The sequence below is a fragment of the Sturnus vulgaris genome, chromosome W, assembly GCF_052056855.1.
Source record: "Sturnus vulgaris isolate bStuVul1 chromosome W, bStuVul1.hap1, whole genome shotgun sequence".
Taxonomy (NCBI): Eukaryota; Metazoa; Chordata; class Aves; order Passeriformes; family Sturnidae; genus Sturnus; species Sturnus vulgaris.
In genome coordinates, this window is record NC_142282.1 from 21,699,814 (window position 1) to 21,723,154 (window position 23,341).

The following is a 23,341-nucleotide window of genomic DNA, read 5'->3' on the forward strand; positions in this document are numbered from 1 at the left end:
CGGGGTGAAATTGTTACAATATGTAGATGATCTATTAATAGCAGGAAAGGATGAGAAATCTACTAGAAATGGGACTATAAAACTTTTAAACTTTTTGGGACAACAGGGATTGAAGGTATCCAAAGCCAAATTACAGTTCACAGAACCAGAAGTAAAGTATTTGGGACATTGGCTAAGTAAAGGGAAAAAGAAATTGGATCCTAATAGATTCTCTGGAATATTAAGTCTGGGACCTCCAAAAACCAAAAAAGAAGTGAGGAAAATTTTGGGATTGCTGGGATATTGTCGCCAATGGATAGAGGGATTTAGTGAGAAAGTAAAATTTCTATATGAAAAACTTACCACTAATAGCCTAAAATGGACAGAAGAGGATGATAAAAGTTTTGAAAAGGTCAAACATGCTTTAATTCAAGCCCCTGTACTCAGTGTCCCAGACTTGGAGAGACCATTTCAGTTATTTGTAAATACCTCTGATCAAACAGCATATGGGGTACTCATCCAGGAATGGGCAGGCAATCGAAAGCCAGTGGGATATTATTCTAAACTGCTCGACCCTGTCAGTCGGGGTTGGCCCACATGCCTCCAGGGCCTAGTGGCCACAGCACTTTTAATTGAAGAAGCCCGAAAAATTACCTTTGGGGCACCCCTAGTGGTCCACACCCCTCATAACGTAAGGGGAATTCTGAATCAAAAAGCTGAGAAATGCTTAACCGATGCCCAAATATTAAATATGAAGCTATTCTAATCACTTCCCCAGATTTGGAGCTAAAAACAACTGCTCAAAGTCCTGCACAATTCCTATATGGGGAACCAGGAGAAAATTTAGAACATGATTGTGTGGATGTTATAGAATTACAAACAAAAATTAGACCTGACTTGGGAGAAGTTGAATTTAAGGATGGAGTAAAATTGTTTATAGATGGATCTTCTCGAGTGGTGGAAGGAAAATGAAAATAATCGGGATATGCCATAGTAGGAGGAGAAGAATTGAAATTATTAGAATCCGGACCCTTAAACGCAGCATGGTCCGCTCAGGCTTGTGAACTATTTGCTCTTTATAGGGCATTATCTTATTTAGAAGGTAAAAAAGGGACGATATATACAGATTCTAAGTATGCCTATGGCATAGTCCACACATTTGGTAAAATTTGGGAAGAAAGGGGGTTAATTAACACTCAAGGATGGGGGTTGATACATCAAGAATTAATTGCTAGAATACTAGAGGCTTTTAGGGGCCCCATTGAAATTGCTGTGGCCCATATAAGAGGGCACCGAAAAGGAACAAGCTACTATACAAGGGGGAATAATCTGGCTGACAAAGAAGCAAAAAAAAGCAGCATTGGAGCAAAAACCGGTTTCTGTATTAAGTACTGCAGTTAAAGATCTCAGCCCCAACCAGGAATTACAGAAGTTATTTACTCCTCAGGAAAAAGAAGCGATAAAAAAATTAAAGGCAGAACAGCATGAGAACAAATGGGTTTTACCAGATGGCAGGGAAATTTTGCCTAAGACCCAGGCCAGACAAATTATTGAACAATTACACCAACAAACACATTGGGGAACCAGAGCGCTAGCAGACCAATTTTTAAAATTTTTTGGATGCATCGGCATTTTTGACATTGCAGAGCAGAGCGTACAGGGTTGTTTAACTTGTCAGAAAATTAATAAAAAAGGTATGCGACAAGGTCCATCAGGAGGACGGAAAACTGCTTACAGGCCCTTTGAAAGAATACAAGTAGATTTTACAGAATTACCAAAAATAGGAAGGTGGAAATACTTACTAGTGAGAGTAGACCAATTAACCCACTGGGTAGAGTCATACCCTGCAGCTAGGGCCACATCACAAGTGGTAGCCAAAATAATGTTGGAACACATAATCCCAAGGTATGGCCTGGTTCGAGCAATAGACTCAGACCAGGGGACGCACTTTACATCAAAGGTGCTTAAGTTACTGACCTCGGCGCTGGGCATCAGCTGGGAGTATCATACACCTTGGCACCCTCAGAGTTCTGGGAGGGTTGAAAGGATGAATCAAACATTAAAACAACAGCTGTCAAAATTAATGATTGAGACTAAAATGCCATGGACAAAGTGCCTCCCACTAGCCCTGTCTAATATACGAACAATGCCAAATTCAAAAACAGGGATTTCACCATATGAAATGCTGTATGGTATGCCTTACCCTAAAGGAGTACACCTTGATCCGACCTTAGTTCAGGACCCTTCTCTTCAGAATTACATAATAACAATCAGCAAAATCTTGGAAGAATTAAGAGAGAAGGGGATTTTAGCTCAAACTGTCCCTCTAGGATTTGCCATACATAAAATTAAGCCAGGACAACATGTGTTAATGAAAGTATGGAAAGAAGAAAATCTAGCTCCAAAATGGGAAGGACCGTATTTAGTTCTGTTAACGACTGAAACAGCTGTGAGGACAGCTGAAAAGGGATGGACACATGTGAGTAGAGGCAAGGGTCCTGTAACCCCTCCTACTGCAGGTTGGACAGTGACATCTGAGCCTGGAGACCTCAAAGTGCGAATTCGGAAGACTTGATGTCAATACCGGATCAATTCGTCTCAAAGGTCTCCTAATCAGGACTGAAAGTCACCTGCCCCAAACCCGGGTGTAGCCTGTTCATCAAGAAAAGGTGTCCATATTGTACTGAGTTGTTGTGGTGTTATTCCTATGGTGGGTATCTCCCATTCGCATTATGTGTCCAGTGTAGAAGAAATGAATTTAAGGAAACTATTAAAGTATTAATACCCTATCAGCACAAGGAGAAATCGAAATTGATGATCATAACTGGTGGGAGGAATAAGGAAAAAAAAGAGAGCCAGAGCAGAGGTATTGACAAGAAAGTGTCAGAAGGGTTGTGTATACTGTGCTGTTACTGCTGTACCTTGTACTGGAATGTTAAAGCTAAAAGCTGGGACAAAATTAAGAAACACTACCAAAAGAGAAAGACAATGTGGGAGACCCCAGGACATATTCCCTGCTGCCGAGAAGATTAAACAAACCTCGGCTACTGGCAGCAACCCCGTAGGCCTTGAGGGAGGCAGAGGGATGAAAATGGTCATGGGAGTCATCCTATTGCTAATGATGCTAAAAGGAAATAGTGCTGGTGCTTGTTCCAAGTGTTACCAGACAATTAAGTATGGCAGACGCACGGTATCCACCCTTGCCTTCCATACACATATCAATTCTGCCTGCTATAATAAACACAACTTAGAAACTTGCACTATTATGGGAAGAAGTTACTGGGGAGCCACCAATTTGGGAAAAGGAGGGTGGGCTCCATCAGCATACCAAAGTTGTCCAGTAGGAGAGACACACCTCTGCTTCACAAAAGAAGGTATGTGGGGATATTCAGATCAGGGAGGAGTGCAAGATCACTACAAGGAAGAATTGATAAAAAATATAACTAAGGTGTTCAAAGGAACAAAGACAAACCATGGGGGAAATTTTAACTTGTATGAGAAAACAAAACAACAACTCAGCGAACGGGACTTACCCACCTTGGGGTAAAATTTATTTGTAGAATTAATGAAAGAAATCACTACTGAACTGAACTGAACTCACTGTTGGATCTGTGGAGGAATGCAAATGACTGAACAATGGCCATGGAGGGGGGAGGGATTGGGCCCAGAGCAGTTGTTACAGTGGAATCAAACGGAAATATCGAGGGGAGTCAATAGACCTGAAGGGTGGGTTCTAAGTCATGAGGTAATAGGAGAGGTATGTATAACATGTCAGGGAACTAACTTTACCCAATATGTGAGGCACACCCCCTGTAAGACTATCCTGATTACAAATGCAAGCAAACAGTCTTGGTGGCCCAAAGCTCCAGAAGGATATTGGGGAAAGTTAAGTAAAGGTAATTGTATAAAGAACAATTTTACAGGACTATGCTGGTATAATAAAAATAGAGCCAACCCATATGAAGAAGTAAAAAGTGTAAGGACCTATTGGCAACAACCTGAATCAGTTAAACTAAGCTGGAAAGCCCCAGATGGAATATTTTGGATCTGTGGGAAAAAAGCTTATAATACCCTACCAAAAAGATGGAGAGGGACATGTACTCTAGGGATTATCCAGCCTGCGTTTTTTACATTACCAAAGGAAAAGGGTAATAGAGTGTTAGGAGTTCCCTTGTATGAAACTTTGTATCGAAATAAAAGGAGCACAGACATAGGGGGAACACAAATATGGAAGGATGATGAATGGCCCCCAGAACGAATTATTGAATATTATGGACCAGCTCCCTGGGCTCAAGATGGGAGCTGGGGCTATCGCACTCCAATTTATATGCTAAATAGAATTATCAGGCTACAAGCCGTGGTAGAAATTACTTCAAACCGGACAGCCCTAGCAATGGAATTGATAGCTAAACAACCTACCCAAACTAGAGCTGCAGTATATCAAAACCGACTGGCTCTAGACTATCTGTTAGCTGAAGAAGGGGGAGTGTGTGGAAAGTTTAATAATTCTGAATGCTGCTTAGAAATTGATGATAATGGTGAAGTAATTACTAAAATTGCAGAACAAATAAAATGAATAGCCCATGTACCTGTACAAACCGGGAACTCTATGCTTAATGATAATTGACGGAATAACTTGTTGGGGGAAACTTGGTGGAAGAAATTAGGATTTATGTTAACATGTGCATTATTAGGACTACTGTTCATCCCTTATCTTGTTCCATGCATCATTCGACTAATCCAGTCGATGGTTCAAGGAATGCAAGTTGCTACAATACCAATAGACCCTGAGGAGGCAACAAAATTAATGACAGTACAAGAGGTACTGACAAAATTTGAAACCAGAACACTAATCAATGGGATAAAAAAAGAGAAGTGGGGAAATTGTGACAATTGATAAAAGATACGTGTTAATCACAAAAGCATTGGGGTTTGCATAAACCAGAATACTAAGCTCTGAAGTGAAGCATGGACACTAGATAAAGGAAATTATATGATTAAATAATTCTGTTTAAAATCACCTTGTTATGTTATATTATGTTGTATTATTGTCTTGGTTTGAAAGACAGGTATCTGCTAAGGAAAGTCAAGAACCCCTTTCCTGAGATGCGGAATGCAACCCCCTCCCTTTTAATTATTTTAGGTCCAAATCAGAAGCCTTCAGGCAGGAGATGTGGGCATAAGGGTAACAGTTCTTTACTGATATCTAACAAGGCAGAAAAAACAATAACAGCTATAAAAATTGACAACAGAACAGAATAGTATAGCTCCCCTCCAGTCCCTTTTGGCCACAGGCCGTCTCCCTGCGCTCAGTTACCGGTGCTGTGGGGGCAGGGCAGGTCCCGTGCAGTTGAAGAGGGCTGTTGTGATGGCGGCGGCGTCCCAGGGGTGAGAGAGGCTGGGAAAGTGACTCCCCCTCACGGTGTCGTTCGTTATGCTCAGCAGGGTGTCTGGAGATAGTAGGGTGAGATGGGAGAGCAGCAGAGCGATGTCCAATGGCAAGGAGCGTGGATCTCAGTGCTGGGATGGCAGGGGAGATGCCAGACCGGAGCCCTGGGCGGTACTCCCACTCCAAGAGCCAAGAGAGAGCGAGTCCCCTGCTCCAGACCCCGCGTCCCACCCTTCCTTTTCCTGTTCCCCCCCTTCCCCCTCCACCCACCCCCCTACTAGAGAACATTATCTGTCGTTTTAAGGTGTAGCCGCAGTTACTCAGTATAACAATGTGAGAAATTCCACAGAAAGAAAACGGAAGCATTCAACCCCCAACACCATCCTGCCTCCAGAAAATATATTCTGTTAATGGGCCATTAAGTCCTATTGTGTGACTGACAAGATTACATCATCCCATTGGGAGATGCTCCAGCCAGGGGGAGGAGCCAAACATTTCCTACCTAGATAAAAAGTGAGATTTGGAACACCAAGGCAGTCCTTTCCACTGGATCCCAGAGGAAAGTTGAACCTTTTTCCACATCATCGCTGGATCTTCGGAGAAAAACTGCCCCTTCTACAGGAGCACTGCTTCTACTGAACCACATCTGTCATCCAGGAGGACTGCAGCCACCATTTATACGGACTGCTACCAACACCCTGACTGACAGGGTGTCAGGTTGTATTTCTGACTTTGTTGGTGGTTTTTTCTTTTATATTATTGCATGTATTTTATTTTTTCTCTTTCCACCTATTAAATTGTATTACTGACTTGGAGTCTCGCACTGGTTTTACTTTCAAACCAACACATTTATTGGCGCCCAACGTGGGGCACGAAGGGTACTGAGAAAGGTCAGTATTACAATTTTGTATTCACCATGATTCTCAACATGCTTACATGGGTTTTATATCTTGTTCTCTATATTTTTCTGCACATGGGGAACTATCTGCCAGCTGTAATGCTCCTGTGTAAACCAGGATATGGTATAAAAATTGATTCATTGGCCTATTATGTCTACTGCATGATAACCTCTAAGGCAATGAACATAATTGGGAATATATACTCAACTTTGTTTGCTTGTCTTAGTCTAGGTTGCTGCATCCGGGGTTTTAACAATCACACCCAGCCCTTGGGAGGGGTAGAGAATGATTTTTTCCAATCTTTCCGGCCTGATTCAGTAGTTTTTGGAAATGTTGAGTTCCCGCTGGATGCTAAGGACAGCATAATATTGTTGTTAGTTCTGCTTTGTCTTCTCTGCACAGCCTACAACATGCTTAGAAATAAAACACTACATGGTGTATTGCTGCGTATTCCTGAGGAAGAGGAAAAAAGAAACAAATCCACTTCGTCCATGTCTGCACACAATGTCACAAAGAGGAGAAGAACCAAACCCAAAGCAACAGTGTCCGTGTCTACGCAGACTGCCACAGAGGAGAAAAAAAGCCAGAAGCGCCATCAGCATCTCCACACAAACCATCACTGCACCAGCACAGCATAGTGCAGTAGCAGTTGCCCCCGTTCAGAAGAAGAAATCAAAGAGCAAATCAGTCCACATAGTGACTGACGAGGACATGGCAGGACCTTCGCACCCAGCGGAAGAGACAGATCCAGAAATCATCACTCGCTCTCTATCCCTGGGTGAGCTGCTTGACCTGCGGAGGGAATTCACCCACCAGACAAATGAGTCCATCTTGACCTGGCTGCTCCGCATCTGGGACGCTGCAGCCAATGACACCATTCTGGATGGAAGTGAGGCCAGGCAACTTGGATCTCTGTCCCGGGATGTGGTCATTGACCAGGGGATTGGGAGAACCCAAGAAATTCTCAGCCTCTGGTGGCTACTGCTGACAAGTGTGAAGGACAGATACCTTTGTAAAGAAGATCTCCAGGTGCACCAAGGAAAATGGAGCACAATAGAACAAGGTATCCGATGCCTGAGGGAATTGGCCGTGCTGGAGATCATTTTCTGAGAAGATGAGAGATTTCCTAAGAGCCCAGACTGTGTCCGGTGCACGTCATAGATGTGGTTGAGATTTGCACGGCTTGGATCAGAGATGTATTCCCGTTACCTGGCAACGCTGCAGTGGAGGGAAGGTGAGGACATGGTAGGCGTCTTGGCCAATAAACTAAGAATTTATGAGGACACTGTCACAGCCCCATTTCGTACCCATGTCTCATCCGTGGAAACAAGGCTGGTGGAGCAAGTCCGAAGCTTGATTGAAGAGGGCCATCAGAAACTAAAAAAAGAACTTAAGGAAAACAACTACCAGATCTCTCCAGAACCAACAAGAGTTTCTGCCATTAGGAGTAGGCGTTCCTCAGGCAGGGACAGATGACACACTCCACGAGGTAACCTCTGTTTTTTCCTTCAGAAGCATGGAGAAGACATGAGGAAGTGGGATGGAAAACACACCTCCTCCTTAGCAGCCCGGGTACGTGAGCTGAAAAGAGGGACACCTACCACAAGAAGCCCATCTAGAGTCAATGCTGCTCCAGTCTCTTGTGTACAGAACTCCAGACAGTATCAGAATGATGATATGACTGATCCTCTTGAAGGGACCTCAAGAACCTATTTACAGGAAGAGAGCGACATGTACCAAGATCAGGAATAGAGTAGCCCTGCCTCTAGCCAGGTAGAGGAGAGGGATAATCGGATCTATTGGACTGTGTGGATCCGATGGCCTGGCACATCCGACCCACAAAAACATAAGGCTTTGGTTGACACCGGCGCCCAATGTACTCTGATGCCATCAAAGAATGTAGGAGAAGAATCCATCTCTATTTCTGGGGTAACAGGAGGATCCCAGCAGCTGACTGTAGTGGAGGCCAAAGTGAGTTTAACTGGGAACAGGTGGCAGAAACACCCCATCGTGACTGGCCCAGAGGCCCCATGCATCCTTGGCATGGACTATCTTAGAAATGGATATTTCAAAGACCCAAAAGGATATCGCTGGGCTTTTGGTATAGCTGCTGTAGCGACAGATGACATTAGAAAATGGAACACCTTGCCTGGTCTTGCAGATGACCCCTCTGCTGTGGGACTACTGAGAGTTGAAGAGCAACAGGTACCAATCGCCAGAACAACAGTACACCGTCGGCAATACCGTACTGACAGAGACTCGGTGATTCACATCCATGAAATAATCCGTGAGCTGGAGAGCCAAGGGGTGGTCAGTAAAACCCACTCACCCTTCAACAGCCCCATCTGGCCTGTGCGTAAATCTGAAGGAGAATGGAGATTGACTGTACACTATCATGCATTGAATGAGGTGACTCCACCCCTGAGCGCTGCTGTGCCGGACATGCTGGAACTCCAGTACGAGCTGGAGTCCAAGGCAGCAAAGTGGTACGCCACCATGGAAATCGCCAATGCATTTTTCTCCATTCCTCTGGCAGCAGAATGCAGGCCTCAGTTTGCTTTCACCTGGAGGGGCGTGCAGTACACCTGGAATCGTCTGCCCCAGGGGTGGAAGCACAGTCTTACCATCTGTCATGGACTGATCCAGGCTGCACTGGAAAAGGGTGAAGCCCCCGAACATCTACAGTATATTGATGACATCATTGTATGGGGCAGCACAGCAGGGGAAGTCTTCGAGAAACAAGAGAAGATTATCCAGATTCTGCTGAAAGCTGGTTTTGCCATTAAGCGAAATAAAGTTAAGGGACCGGCTCAGGAAATTCAGTTTCTAGGAGTCAAGTGGCAAGATAAACGTTGTCAGATCCCAAGAGAGGAAATGAATAAGATCACCTCTATGTCTCCACCTACCAGCAAGAAGGAAACACAAGCTTTCCTAGGTGCCATAGGCTTTTGGAGAATGCACATTCCTGAGTACAGTCAGATTGTGAGCCCTCTCTACCCCGTCACCCGCAAAGAGAATGATTTCCACTGGGGCCCTGAGCAGCAGCAAGCCTTTGCCCAGATCAAGCAGGAGATTGCTCATGCAGTAGCCCTTGGCCCAGTCAGGACGGGACCAGATGTGAAGAACGTGCTCTACTCTGCAGCCGGGAACCACGGTCTGCCCTGGAGCCTTTGGCAGAAGGTGCCTGGGGAGACTCGGGGTCGACCACTGGGATTCTGGAGCAGAAGCTACAAAGGATCTGAAGCCAACTACACTCCCACAGAGAAGGAGATCTTGGCCGCCTATGAAGGAGTTCAAGCTGCCTCAGAGGTGATTGGCAAAGAAACCAACTCCTCCTGGCACCCCGACTAACAGTCCTGGGTTGGATGTTCAAGGGAAAGGTGCCTTACACAAATCACGCCACTGACACCACATGGAGCAAGTGGATTGCCCTCATGACTCAGTGCGCCCGTACTGCAAATCCAAATCACACTGGGATTCTGGAAATAATTACAAACTGGCCTGAAGGTGAGACTTTTGGATTGTCTTCTGAAGAAGAAGAGGAGCAAGTGGCACGTGCTGAGGAAGCCCCACCATATAATGAGCTACGGGAGACTGAAAGACGATATGCCCTCTTCACTGATGGTTCCTGCCAAATTGTAGGCACTAACCAGAAATGGAAAGTTGCAGTACGGAGCCCCATACGAAAAGTGGCACAAGCTACCGACGGACAAGGTGGATCGAGTCAGGTCGCAGAGTTAAAAGCCGTCCAGTTGGCTTTGGATATTGCTGAATGAGAGAAGTGGCCAAGGCTTTATCTCTACCGTGACTCATGGATGGTAGCTAATGCTCTGTGGGGATGGCTGGATCGCTGGAAAAAGGCCAACTGGCAACGCAGAGGGAAACCCATCTGGGCAGCTGAGATTTGGCAGGACATTGCTGCCCGAGTAGAGAAATTGACCATAAAGGTTTGACACATGGATGCACATGTACCCAAAACCCGGTCTATTGAAGAACATCACAACAACGAGCAGGTGGACCGAGCTGCCAAAGTGAAAGTATCACAGGTAGATCTAGACTGGCAGCACAAGGGAGAATCATTCCTAGCTCATTGGGCCCATGATGCCTCTGGTCATCAGGGGAGAGATGCAACATACCGATGGGCCCGTGACGGAGGGGTGGACCTTACCATGGACAGCATCAAACAGGCCACTGGTTGAAGCCTCTGTGGTACGGTGGACGATGGTCAAAGTACAGGTATGGGGAAGCCTGGCAAATTGACTACATCACCCTTCCCCAAACCCACCAGGGCAAGCGCTACGTACTGACCATGGTGGAAGCAACTACAGGATGGTTAGAAACCTACCCTGTGCCTCATGCCACTGCCCAGAACACCATCTTGGGCCTAGAAAAACAAGTCCTTTGGAGGCATGGTACCCCCGAGACAATTGAATCAGACAACGGAACCCATTTCAAGAACAGCCTTATCAACACCTGGGCCAAAGAACATGGTATTGAATGGATATATCATATCCCTTACAATGTGCCAGCTGCCGGGAAGGTTGAACGGTCTAATGGACTCCTTAAGACTACTTTGAAAGCACCAGGTGGTGGAACCTTCAGAAATTGGGAAATGAACTTGGCCAAAGCCACCTGGATGGTTAACACCCGAAGGTCCATCAATTGAGCCGGTCCTGCCCACTCTGAACCCCTGCACACAGTGGATGGAAACAAGGTCTCTGTGGCACACATGAAAGGTATTTTAGGAAAGACTGTTTGGATTAATCCCACAACAGGCAAAGGCAAACCAATCCGTGGGATTGTTTTTGCTCAAGGACCTGGTTGCACTTGGTGGGTAATGCAGAAAGATGGGGAAACCCATTGTGTACAGCAAGGAGATCTAATTTTTAGTGAGAACTGTATGTAAGGTTTCATTTTGGATTATATATCTGTAACAGGGTATTGGTTTGGGTATGATGTAGATGGTAATAGAATAAGGGGTGGATTATGTCCTGGGGTACAATGCAAAAATGTGTATTCGATCACCATCGGTTAAAATGTGGGAGGGGTGGTGATCCTTATCTCTGTGGGAGATATCCTCTGCCTATGCGCCATCTGATAAGATCAGGGGGATGATCATCGTTATCTATTCACAACCCATCCTTCCTCCAGAAGACAGATTCTGTTAATGGGCCATTAAGTCCTCTTGTGTGACTGATAAGATTACATCATCCCATTGGGAGATGCTCCAGCTAGGGGGAGGAGCCAAACATTTCCTACCTAGATAAAAAGTGAGATTTGGAACACCAAGGCAGTCCTTTCCACTGGATCCCAGAGGAAAGTTGAACCTTTTTCCACATCATCGCTGGATCTTCGGAGAAAAACTGCCCCTTCTACAGGAGCACTGCTTCTACTGAACCACATCTGTCATCCAGGAGGACTGCAGCCACCATTTATACGGACTGCTACCAACACCCTGACTGACAGGGTGTCAGGTTGTATTTCTGACTTTGTTGGTGGTTTTTTCTTTTATATTATTGCATGTATTTTATTTTTTCTCTTTCCACCTATTAAATTGTATTACTGACTTGGAGTCTCGCACTGGTTTTACGTTCAAACCAACGGAACCCCAAGCCGCGCTACCCGGGATCCCACAAAATTCCACAAATTCTCCCCCAAAATCAACCTGGGACCCCTCAAACTCACCTGGATCTCCCCAAATCCCCCCTCCCCCCCCCCCCCCCAATTCCCCTGGGAACCACCAAGTCCCCAGAATACAACCCAAAATTCACTTGCGACCCCAAAAACCTCCAAATTCGCTCCAAAATGATTGGCAACTTTACACACTCCATTTTCCCACAAAAGGATCTAGAGCCCTGTGCGCTTCGTATACAAATTAAATGGAAAAAACCTTTCTATTCATTCTCAGCAAAAAGACTTCCTATTCCTCCTTCTTTTGGACAAAACTGCCTTCACTTTCAAACTTATTCACTTGCTCACTTACCTGCATAATGCTTAGTCCCTGTTCTGCATGCTCATTTTCTTCACTTTTACAAGGAATCCTCTCCTCATCTTCTTCTTCCTCTGCTGCTTCCATTTCCTGTGCCTAGATTACCTGTTTCTCTGTTAGATTTCTTTCTCCAGCTGATTTTTGACAAGTGTCCCTATCTTGTGGCACCGCTCGCTCGATAGAGGTGATTGTCCTGCTCTGCTCTGGGCTGGGACTGGGCTCTCTTCAAGCCCTGGGGGCAATTTTGGATGCCACAACGTCAGAAAGACCTCAGGCTATTGCAGAAACGTCCAAAGGAGGGACACAGAGAGAGTGAAGAGGCTGGAGGGGAAGCCATACAAAGAGTGGCTGAGGGCATTTGGTTCAGCTGCAGAGAGGACACTGAGCTCACACCTCACTTGGCACCTCTCAGCTCATCTCAAGGGCAGCACAGGGACAGCTTTGCTCTCTGCTCTCTGCTACCAGGGACAGGAGCCAAAGGAATGCCAGGAGCTGTGTCAGGGGACGATTAGGCTGTCTATCAGGGAAAGGTTTTTTTCCTCAGAGGCTGGTCAGGCACTGAATAGGTTCTCCAGGCAATGGGCACAGCCCCAAGGCTGCCAGAGATCCAGGAGCGTTTGGCCAATGCTCTCAGGGATGCAGAGGGTGGGACTGTTGGAGTGTCTGTGCAGGGCCAGGAGTTGGACTTTGACGATCCCTAGGGGTCCCTTCCGACTCAGGAAACTCTCACCATTTTCCCCTCTTTCCTCTCCTTGCACAATGCTCTCAGCTTACCGTTCCACTGTATGTTCCACTTCTGAAACCTCCGATACTTCTTTCCAGTTCAAGCACAGTTCTACTGGTTACAATCCAAAGATATACCGATTAAAAAACAACCAAAAAGAAACACCTGTTTGGAATGTCATGGTCTTATTTGGATCTCGAACTATGAAGTCGATTGTGCCTTGCCAGTTCTAAAAGCAAAACAACAACAAAAACCACCCACCACACCATTTTAACATAGGGATTTCCTTTCTTCTAAGAAATACATAGCCCTTCTCAAAAGGGATCTATTTCAGTAAGAGGTCATCTTGAATAGATCACTTACTATCTAAAGAACCTGGAACACTCAAATCCGTAATGATAAGCCTGTTACCTTGTCGTTTTCTGTTCCAAAGGCAAATGAATTTGCTCAAGTGCCGTTTGTAACAAGGACAGATTTGAAAGTGCGGCTCTGAGAAATGTTTTGGTTTCCCTCTCCTATCTCTATCAAAAGCACTTTCTTCAAAGGCTGAAACAATACTTGATATAGTCTGAATTTTAAAGGTCATGAAAATTTTCTCAAAAGTGAAAAATTAATATAGCAGTCAGGTTTTAAACCAACGGGAATTTTTGTTTTACCTGTTTGAAGATTTCCTTCACACTAAAATGCTGACTGATGGATACCTAGAAGAAATCAACTCCCACAAAATGCTTCCAGGTAAGCCATTACGTCATCCATTACAATTCGCTTCAGTGTCCTGTTCCTGTCCAATTGAAGGTCCCTGTTTAAGAGGCTCAAGTACGGAGAGAAATAAAATTAAATATGACTACAGTGCCTTTAAATCTAAATCCAACTTCCTGATCAATCTCATAAAACCTTTAGGCTAAATGTTGCCATTGATCTGTTTCTACTGAACAGAATCATGTCCTGGCTTGTTACAGATTAGTTCATTACAAAGAAAGAAATGCACAGAAGTTAAAATATTTCCAAAGAAGCATTTGACATCGTTCCTTTTGGATGGGGAACCATTCCAACACTGTTGGCGGCTTAGTAGGACCTCTGGCTCTGCAGCCTGTCTATAGAAAACTACCTTAGTTATGTTAAAGGCCTGTTCAAGATTACCGTGTCCTTGGCGTGACTATAGGAGAAAAACAAAATCAAAAATTTTGACGTTGAGATAAGCAAGAACAAAGGAAAAGACATCTGGGGAAGCAAGATCCTGTTTAGTTGACATACCGTGTCCACTTCAAAGAGTATCTTACACAATAACTAGACTGTAGAATGATAGATCTTAGATGAACCAATAGAATTACTAGTAACATATATACGTCTTTTGTGTAACCAATCGTACTCTTTGTAATAAACTCTAATTTACCACTGAAAACGTAAAAAAATCATCTCTTTGTTAAAAATAAAGACTCTGCTCTTTGCATTCTTATTGAGTGCGTGTTATTGATTCCTGTTCTCCAGCATGAAAACCCCAGCATCTTGCTGACCCCGACGTGATGATCCGAAGAGGCCAGACTGCTTAACAGACGGACTTTTATGTGGAGGGTCTCTGTGCGTGCCGCCTAGGAGAACGTTGACTTCCCGCAGCGGTTGCGACCGGGCGTCCGAGAGAGGTGTGAGTGGCCACTGTCGACCGGTGAGTCGGAGCCTTAGACGGCTGTAAAAAATTTGCTGGATGGGAAACACGGTATCAGCTATCGAGAAGGCTACTGGTGATGCCTTAATGAGACTTGCCCGAAAGAAAGGAGAGACTGTTGATCGGTCTTCGCTCATGAATTCACTATATTGGGCTAAACATCGTGGTTTTTTAAAAGACTCTACCGATGTTTTTAAAGAGACTACTTGGCAAGAAGTCGGGGCAGATTTGTGGGAAGCTATACAAACTGGGAATAAGGAGGTAAAATCCTTAGCTCCTACGTACCGGCAGCTGCGCATGTTAATTGAACAAATGGGTGCTGAAATTGAGCTGGAACTCGCAGCACAGACCATGGTCACTGCCGTAGCTGGTAAACTCACCCAAGAGTCTGCTACTGTCCCACCCGCGTACGTGTCAGCCCCTGCGGCCCGTGGCCCCTATGATGATTTAATACCACCCTGGGACCCTACCGATGTTCATAATGTGCCTTCCTTTGCACCCCCGGCACCTATGGCACCCTCTGCGCCCTTGGTACCTACAGCACCCCCAGTAACAATAAGCGTAGCGCCCGCTAATCCCACTAATACTGACCCCGTGTTACATCTGCCCTCACCTCCCACTTTCGACCCAGCGACTGTGCCTCTTCCCGAAGAAACAGAAATGGACACGGACGATTTACAGTCCACACTGCAAAAGCAGACCGAAACCATGCTTGAACTGTTAGGTGAAATGAAGCGGCTTGATAAGGGTTCCAAAAGTAAAACGATTCGGGAAGCATATAAAAAGGCCCATAACGCCATTCTCTCCGGCCTCAAAACTTTAGAGGAAAATTCTTTTTCTGCACCGAATACTTCTACATCTCAACGCTGACAGAACATTATCAATTTGGTTAAGGCGGGGGAGTGGGATATGCCTACTGCAAATCAATTTCTAACATCTAAAGGTTTACCCCCAATAATGCTTTCTGAAATTGAAAACACAAATGTTTCTCATTCTACAGAAAAGGAAGGGACGGGATTGTTAACTACCTTTAATGACTCTTTTCAGCGTTGGTGGAACAAAGGAGGGGAGGGAGGCTCGGGAGGCTTGGGAGGCTTGGGAGGCTCAGGGAAAGGTCCTGACAAAACTTCCATCCCCAAAGACCCTTCTTTTGACATGAATAAGAGGTGGAAAGGAGTGGTAACAAATGCTGAGTTGAAGGGAGATTTTCAGTTTGTCTCAGCTCCGGTGGTGCGAGGAACTGGTGGTAATAATGCTTGGCAGCCCTTAGACTGGCAAATGATAGCAAGGGTTCAAAAATCTGTAATGGACTACAGTGTTGATAATCGCTTGGTAAGGCGGCAAGTAGAAGCATTGCTAAAATATCAAGAACTCGTCCCTGCTGACCTTAAGGCTATGTTTGAGCTTATACTAGGACCTACTAGTTATATGTTATTTTTAGCAAAGTGGCAACAAAGATTGGAGCTTAAACAATTAGATAATGTCAATTTGCCGCAAGGTGATCCTCTACGCTTTGCCACGCTAGATGTGCTTATGGGAAATGGTCAATTCATCGATCCACAAAGACAGGCAATGTTAGGGGCTCGCATTTTAGCTCAAAGCAAGTCTGCTGCTTTAGAAGCTTTTAACAACTTGCCCCAAGTAGGTAAGCCTCGACAACCTTATTTACATATTCAGCAAAAGGAAGATGAATCCTTTTTGTCTTTTGTGGACAGGATTAAAGAAGGAGTAGAGGTAGCACCAGATGTCCCTCCTGATATGAAAGATACTTCAGTAAAAGAAATAGCTATGCAAAATGCAAATGCCACCTGCAAGCGATTATTAGCAGCATTACCAGCTCATATGACAATAATACAAATGATTGAACAATGTTCACGAGCCCCTTTAGAAATTGAAAAGGACAAAGCTCGAATTCATGCTGCTGCTTTAGCTGCAGCCATTACTCGAGCACACAAGCAAGGGAACGGGGACAAAGGCCCTCCCAATACATGCTATAATTGCGGTCATACCGGACATATTAGAAAGCATTGTCCTTCAAGTTTGGCAAAACAACAACAAAATAACAATACGAACCTCACATCTACATCATTTGTCGGCACTTGCCTCTGATGCGAAAAGTTTGGCCACAAGGCAAATGAATGCCGATCCAAATTTAAAAAGGATGGGACACCGTTGGCGGGAAACGAGATGAGCCGCAAGGGGGGGGCGCTGCGAACAAAAAGAACCCCTCAGTAGCCATGGCTGTCTCTACAACATGCTCCCCGCCACAAAAAGGAGCGCTGGAGTCTATTTGGTAACTAGAGACTCCGTGACTATTTTTGATGATTCTGTTACCGTCATCGATAGTACTACCAAAGGTCCATTAGGTGGCGGTATGGCCGCATTATTGCTAGGGAGATCGTCGGCCACTTTAGACAGCATTTTCGTTTTACCTGGTGTAATTGATGCTGATTATAGTGGTGTTATCAGAATAGTAGTGAAAGTCTTTTCCCCACCAATGTTCATTCCACAAGGTAGTGTAATTGCTCAACTTGTTCCTTTTCTTCCCCAGGTTCCAACAGCTACTAATTCACAAAGATCTGGTGGTTTTGGTAGTACCGGACCCTTAATTGCCTTTGCTCAAGTCATGACTAGTGATAGACCGACCCGGCAAGTAACCGTAAAATTGTATTCTGATAATATCGATGATTCTGAAATGTTTGAACATTCAATGATGCTAGACACTGGGTCAGATGTCACCATAATACCACTAATTGCTTGGCCTCAGCAGTGGCCCACTACACTCTTAAATGAGCAAATCTTAGGAGTTGCTGGAACCACCCGTACTTTACAAAGTCAGGAATTTGTAGAAATTACTGATAAAGAGGGAAACAAGGCTGTAGTAAAACCTTATGTACTAGACACTCCTCTTTGGATCCTTGGTAGAGACATGCTTAGTCAATGGAATGTCATTTTAACCAACCAACATTTTCAGGGGCGGCCACTGAGCCGATAGGTGCTCGACCCACTATACAACTAACATGGAAATCTGACCAACCAGTATGGGTGGCTCAGTGGCCCATCACTAAAGATAAATTAGAGCATCTCCATTCATTAGTACAAGAACAATTAGCCTTTGGTCATTTACAACCTTCTATGAGTCCCTGGAATACCCCCGTTTTTGTTATACAAAAAAAGTCGGGAAAATGGAGATTTTTACATGACTTAAGGGCAGTCAATAATCAAATGCACTCTTTAGGAATTCTGCAACCAGGTTTGCCATCGCCAGCTGGTTTACCAAAAAACTATCACCTGTTTATTATTGATATCAAAGATTGCTTTTTTTAGCATTCTGTTGCACCCTGAAGATACCAAACGATTTGCATTTAGTGTGCCCTCCATTAATCACAGTGCACCTATGAAAAGATATGAGTGGGTGGTACTCCCTCAAGGTATGAAAAATAGTCCTACAATTTGTCAATGGTTTGTAGACCAAGCCTTACATCAATGGAGACTTAATAATCCAAATTTTCTAACATATCATTATATGGATGACATTTTAGTCACAAGTGAATTTCCGTTACCCCACTTAAAACAAAAGGAATTATTGCTAGAATTAGAAAAGTGGGGATTGAAAGTGGCAGAAAAAAAAGGTGCAATTCTTCGACCCTTGGTCTTACTTGGGCTTTAAAATAACACAAGCTCGCTTTGTGCCTCAAAAGGTAACTTTACATGCAAATATTGAAACAGTCAATGATGTGCAAAAGCTTCTAGGAGACATTCAAAGCATACGTGCATGGGCAGGTATTTCAAATCAAGACTTAGATCCTTTAAGAAAATTATTACAAGGTTCAAAGGACATTAATGATAAAAGGGAATTAACCCAAGAAGGGAAACAAGCACTGCAAATAATTGCTAAAAAGTTGCATTGTACAACTGCTTTTAAGTTTGATCCTACCAATACCAATAAACCTTTATATCATTAACTACCCTGCTGAACAAATTGCTATAATTGGGCAGGAATCATTCAAGACTTTCTTCTTATTGGAATGGCTGTTTTTAGCATGTAGCCTCACTTCCTCTGTTACAAGACGTATTGATCATTTAGGATCCTTAATTCTGAAAGCACGCCAACGAGTGCTTACTGTTTTTGGAGTTGATGCATCTTCTCTTTATGTGCCCATAAATAATTTGTCTCTTTGCACTGAACGGCAATCACTATCGTATACATTCACTACAGCCACTATTGGCTTAGAACTTGATAATCATTATCCGCCACATGCCTTGTTTTCCACTAACCTCCCACTAAAAGGTCAAACATTGCGAAACTCTAAGCCAATTCCCAATGCGATCACTGTTTTTACTGATGCCAGTGGAAGGACCAAAAGGTTCGGATATGCAATATGGAAAAATGGCAACTGGGATGTCGTAGTTTACCAACATCCGGAAGGATCAGTGCAATTACTTGAACTCAAGGCTGTAACCTTAGCTTTTCAACACTTTGACTTTCAAGAAATTAATCTCGTTAGCGATTCCTTGTATGTTGCCTCTATCTTGGAAAGAATTGAGGACACATTAATAGGTCGAATCTCAAACTCCTTAATTTATCATGAACTCGTTCTTCTAGTAAATGTAATTAATATCAGGCACCATGCCTTTTTCTCAACACATATCCGCAGCCATCTCAATCTACCAGGGTTTTTATCAGAAGGAAACACCAAAATTGACCAAATCGTATCCTCACCAGCCATTGGACTCAGTAATTTTGACCTTGCCGTTGCCTCTCATGCCTTTTTTCACCAGTCAGCATTAAGCCTACAGAAGGAATTCCATCTAACAAAACGAGAGGCACGAGGTATCATAGCATGTTGTCCTGATTGGGCAAAACTACCCCCAATCCAGTTACAAGGAGTGAACCCTTGTGGTCTCCACCCTAGAACATTGTTTCAATCAGATGTCACAATCGTGCCATCATTTGGACGCTTTAAACATGTACATGTCACTGTTGATACCTGTAGCAGACTAGTATGGGCAACGCCTATGATAAACGCCAAAAGTAAGGCAACCTGCAGACACTGGTTAGAAGCTTTTGCAGTGCATGGTGTCCCACAACAAATAAAAACAGATAACGGTCCTAATTATGTTAGTTCTACTTCACGTGAGTTCCTACGTAGATGGAACATTACCCATGTCACAGGAGTACCTCACAATAGTACTGGGCAAGCTATTGTAGAACGCAAACATCAAGACCTTAAACGCCTTTTCTCTGCTTTACAAAGGGAGGGGAATGTCACCCTCTCTCCACAAGAAATCGTAGCAAAAACATTGTATGTCCACAATTGGAAAATGTGGATGGAACGCCCTGAGCTAAAAACCCAAATGTTGCTCATTACACTGCATTTTTGCAAGGATGAATCTTTGACTGTTCATAAGATACAAGTATCTGTATGGGAACCCCAATCACAACAATGGACTGGTCCCCACCAATTATTGACATGGGGACAGGGTTATGCTTGTGTATTAACAGGTGCTAAACCTAATTGGATCCCAGCCAAGTGGGTCAAGCCTTGGATATCAAAGATTGAGGAAACTGGAGAAGACACAGAGCCAAATTCAACGGTGGACGAATAGAGTGCAAGATCTCATCCCGATCCCAATCATTATTCTCAAGGAACCAATAAGAACACACCCTAATATCCCAGACTTTCCAGATGTGATTGATTTGCGTAGACTAGTACAGAAATATCTTAGGTCTAGAATACAAGAAGTATTATTTCCTCGTTGCGGTTGTGTAGTATGGAAATTAGGAACTTTTTTACGTGGAAATTGTAAAAGGGAGTATAACTCCAGTGATATTTATACTTGCTTTTTGGGATGTAATGAATGTCAGGAACGCCAATCAGTAAGACCTTTAGAATCACTTAGAAAGTGGTTAAAACTGCCTGACTTAACTGTTAGTGAAGCTATAAGCCTATTTGAATCAATAGAAGAAAGGAATTTAGCATTGTATGCGTGGTATATTTTAAATTATACAAAGCTAGTTGAGACTGCTTGGTGTACTATTATTATATCTAGCCAATATACTGTTGCCTGCAAAATCCATAGCAATAATGATGCTAATTAAGCTACTAACACTATGTTTGACTCTTACCCAGTGCTTTTCGCAATCAATCAACCTCCCTCAAGAGAACTTCTGGATCGCTTGGGCCAACAAAACTGGTAACACAAATTTTTGTTTACATCTTAGTGCAGCCACTGACCCATTTAAAACTTCCCTCATTGGGTCACCGGTACAACCACAAGAAATTACTATAGCCCCCCCATCAATTGCTCAGAAGTAAAAAACAACAGTCACTGCCTGGCAAAAATAATCAAATCTCTAAATACAACCCTGCCATGGGATCCTCAAGAGTTAAATTTACTAGACAGCCAAAAAGCAAATCACTCCGGATGTGTGTATTTTGGGCAGACTAGTTGGAACATTAACGAATCTAAAAAACAAGTCTTGCTAACCCCTCGTAAGTTTTACAATAGTAGTGAACATTGTGGATCATCCCCCTATGGGTGGGGTTCAGGTCATATTCACTTAGACATTTCTAAGCCCCTTTCCCTACCTCAAGGCCTATATTTAATCTGTGGAGATAGAGCCTGGCAAGGAATACCTAGCGTGCTGGACAGCTAAACAAGCCAATGTCACTACACAAGTTCTGTCCCAAATGGCTCAAGATATGAGTAGTCTCCGACAAGCTATTCTTCAAAACAGAGCAGCTATTGATTACCTTTTGTTGGCCCAAAGCAAAGGCTGTGAAGATTTTGAAGGAATGTGTTGTTTTAACTTGTCCGATCATAATGATTCAATCCATCAGCAGCTAGAATGGCTTCAAGATCACGCTAAGAAGATTACTGTCAATCACAACCCCCTTGATGACGGGTTAATGTCTTTTGGGATTTCTGCATGGGTAAAAGATATCCTTAAGATAGGAATTATTATTGTACTAATTGTAGTAATTGTGTTATGTATGGGACGTTGCATCATCCAGGGTTTTTCCTTTCAAATTCGACGTATGGCCAATGCTGTTTTTGAAAAGAAAGGGGGAGATGTTGGCGGCCTAGTAGGAGCTCTGGCTCTGCAGCCTGTCTATAGAAAACTACCTTAGTTATGTTAAAGGTCTGTTCAAGGTTACCGTGTCCTTGGCGTGACTATAGGAGAAAAACAAAATCATAACTTTTAACGTTGAGATAAGCAAGAACAAAGGAAAAGACATCTGGGGAAGCAAGATCCTGTTTAGTTGACATACCATGTCCACTTCAAAGAGTATCTTACACAATAACTAGACTGTAGAAAGATAGATCTTAGATGAACCAATAGAATTACTATTAACATATATATGTGTCCTGGTTTAGGGCAAATTTGGGAGGAAACCTCTGAATGAGGTCCCTCGGGAAAAAGGAAAAGGAAAAAAAAATTGGAGAGAAGTGGAAAAAAAAGAACTGTTTATTCAACAGGCAACACACCTCCCAGCGCAACAATGAACAATATCAAACAGCAAAACCTCTCGCCATTCCGAGGAGATGGCAGATTTAGAAGAGTTCTTTCTGTGGGCTGCCCGGCTCAGTCTGCTCTCAGTCCCTCTGGTGCTGGGGAATGCCGCGGCCCAGGCCAGGCCCGGTGGGCCACAGGTGTGAGCTCCCGGTGCTCTTCTGGGTTTTCAGTCCAAAGCAGGTTCAAACAGTTCCAGGAAAACAGAAAAAAAATGGGAAATAAAAAAACCAACAAAAATACAATCCAGGGGGCTTCTCTGCCTCAGCTAGCCAAAAAACTAACCAAGAGCAAAGGAGAGCTCTCTCTCGCTGTCCACCGCAGACAACACAGTCTGAGAGCAGGAATGCGGGGGAGCCAGTGCAGTCTCTGATAACAAACTCTGCACTTCTTCTTCCCCCCTCTGCCCTTTCACTCCTGGAACCAGACTTAAAGTTGAAGATTTTAATATTCAACACCAACAGAACAGATGATTTGGGGATATAGGCATCATACAGTCACCCCAAGACAATACGTCTTTTGTGTAACCAATCGTACTCTTTGTAACAAACTCTAAGTAACCACTGAAAACGTATAAAAATCATCTCTTTGTTAAAACTAAAGACTCTGCTCTTTGCATTCATACTGAGTGTGTATTATTGATTCCTGTTTTCCAGCATGAAGACCCCAGCAAACACTGCTTACATAAGAGGTCAAATTACTGTCTTCCATGTTAGTTCTGCACTCTGCTCAGCGGAGCCTTTCTGGTTTATTGGCCTTTGACTTGGCCATAAAGCTGAGTCTTGATTCAAGAAAAATCAATATTCACACTTGTTTTCATTTACACTGACATTGGCTTGGTCTCCTAAACAAAGAGAATGATGGGGAATTTATGTAGGTGTTCAGATAGGTAACATTCTCTTTCCGCAACCTGGCATTGTATTTTCACTTGGCCTGTTACCTCTGGCTTTATTTTAACCGCTCAAATTATTAGGAAGAGTATCAAACCTCCAGCTGTAACCACAGTCCCACTGCGAGGTGTGTGAAGGCATGTGCATCTGCCCCTCAGGTCCATACTGCTCTTCTAATGTGCCTCTGATCAAGCAGGTAGGAAAGACAGTTGCATTTCCTAGATGAATTGTAAATGGTACATTCCGTGACCCCTGCTATGCCCTGTAGCTTGGTCCCTCTCCCCTTCTC

At 43.9% G+C, this 23,341-nt stretch overlaps 1 pseudogene; it reads left to right on the forward strand.

The window, feature by feature from the left end:
* LOC148220034 (endogenous retrovirus group K member 8 Gag polyprotein-like) overlaps nt 1–16,878 on the forward strand; it is a 115,229-nt pseudogene extending 98,351 nt beyond the window's left edge.
* The last annotated feature ends 6,463 nt before the right edge of the window (nt 16,879–23,341 follow it).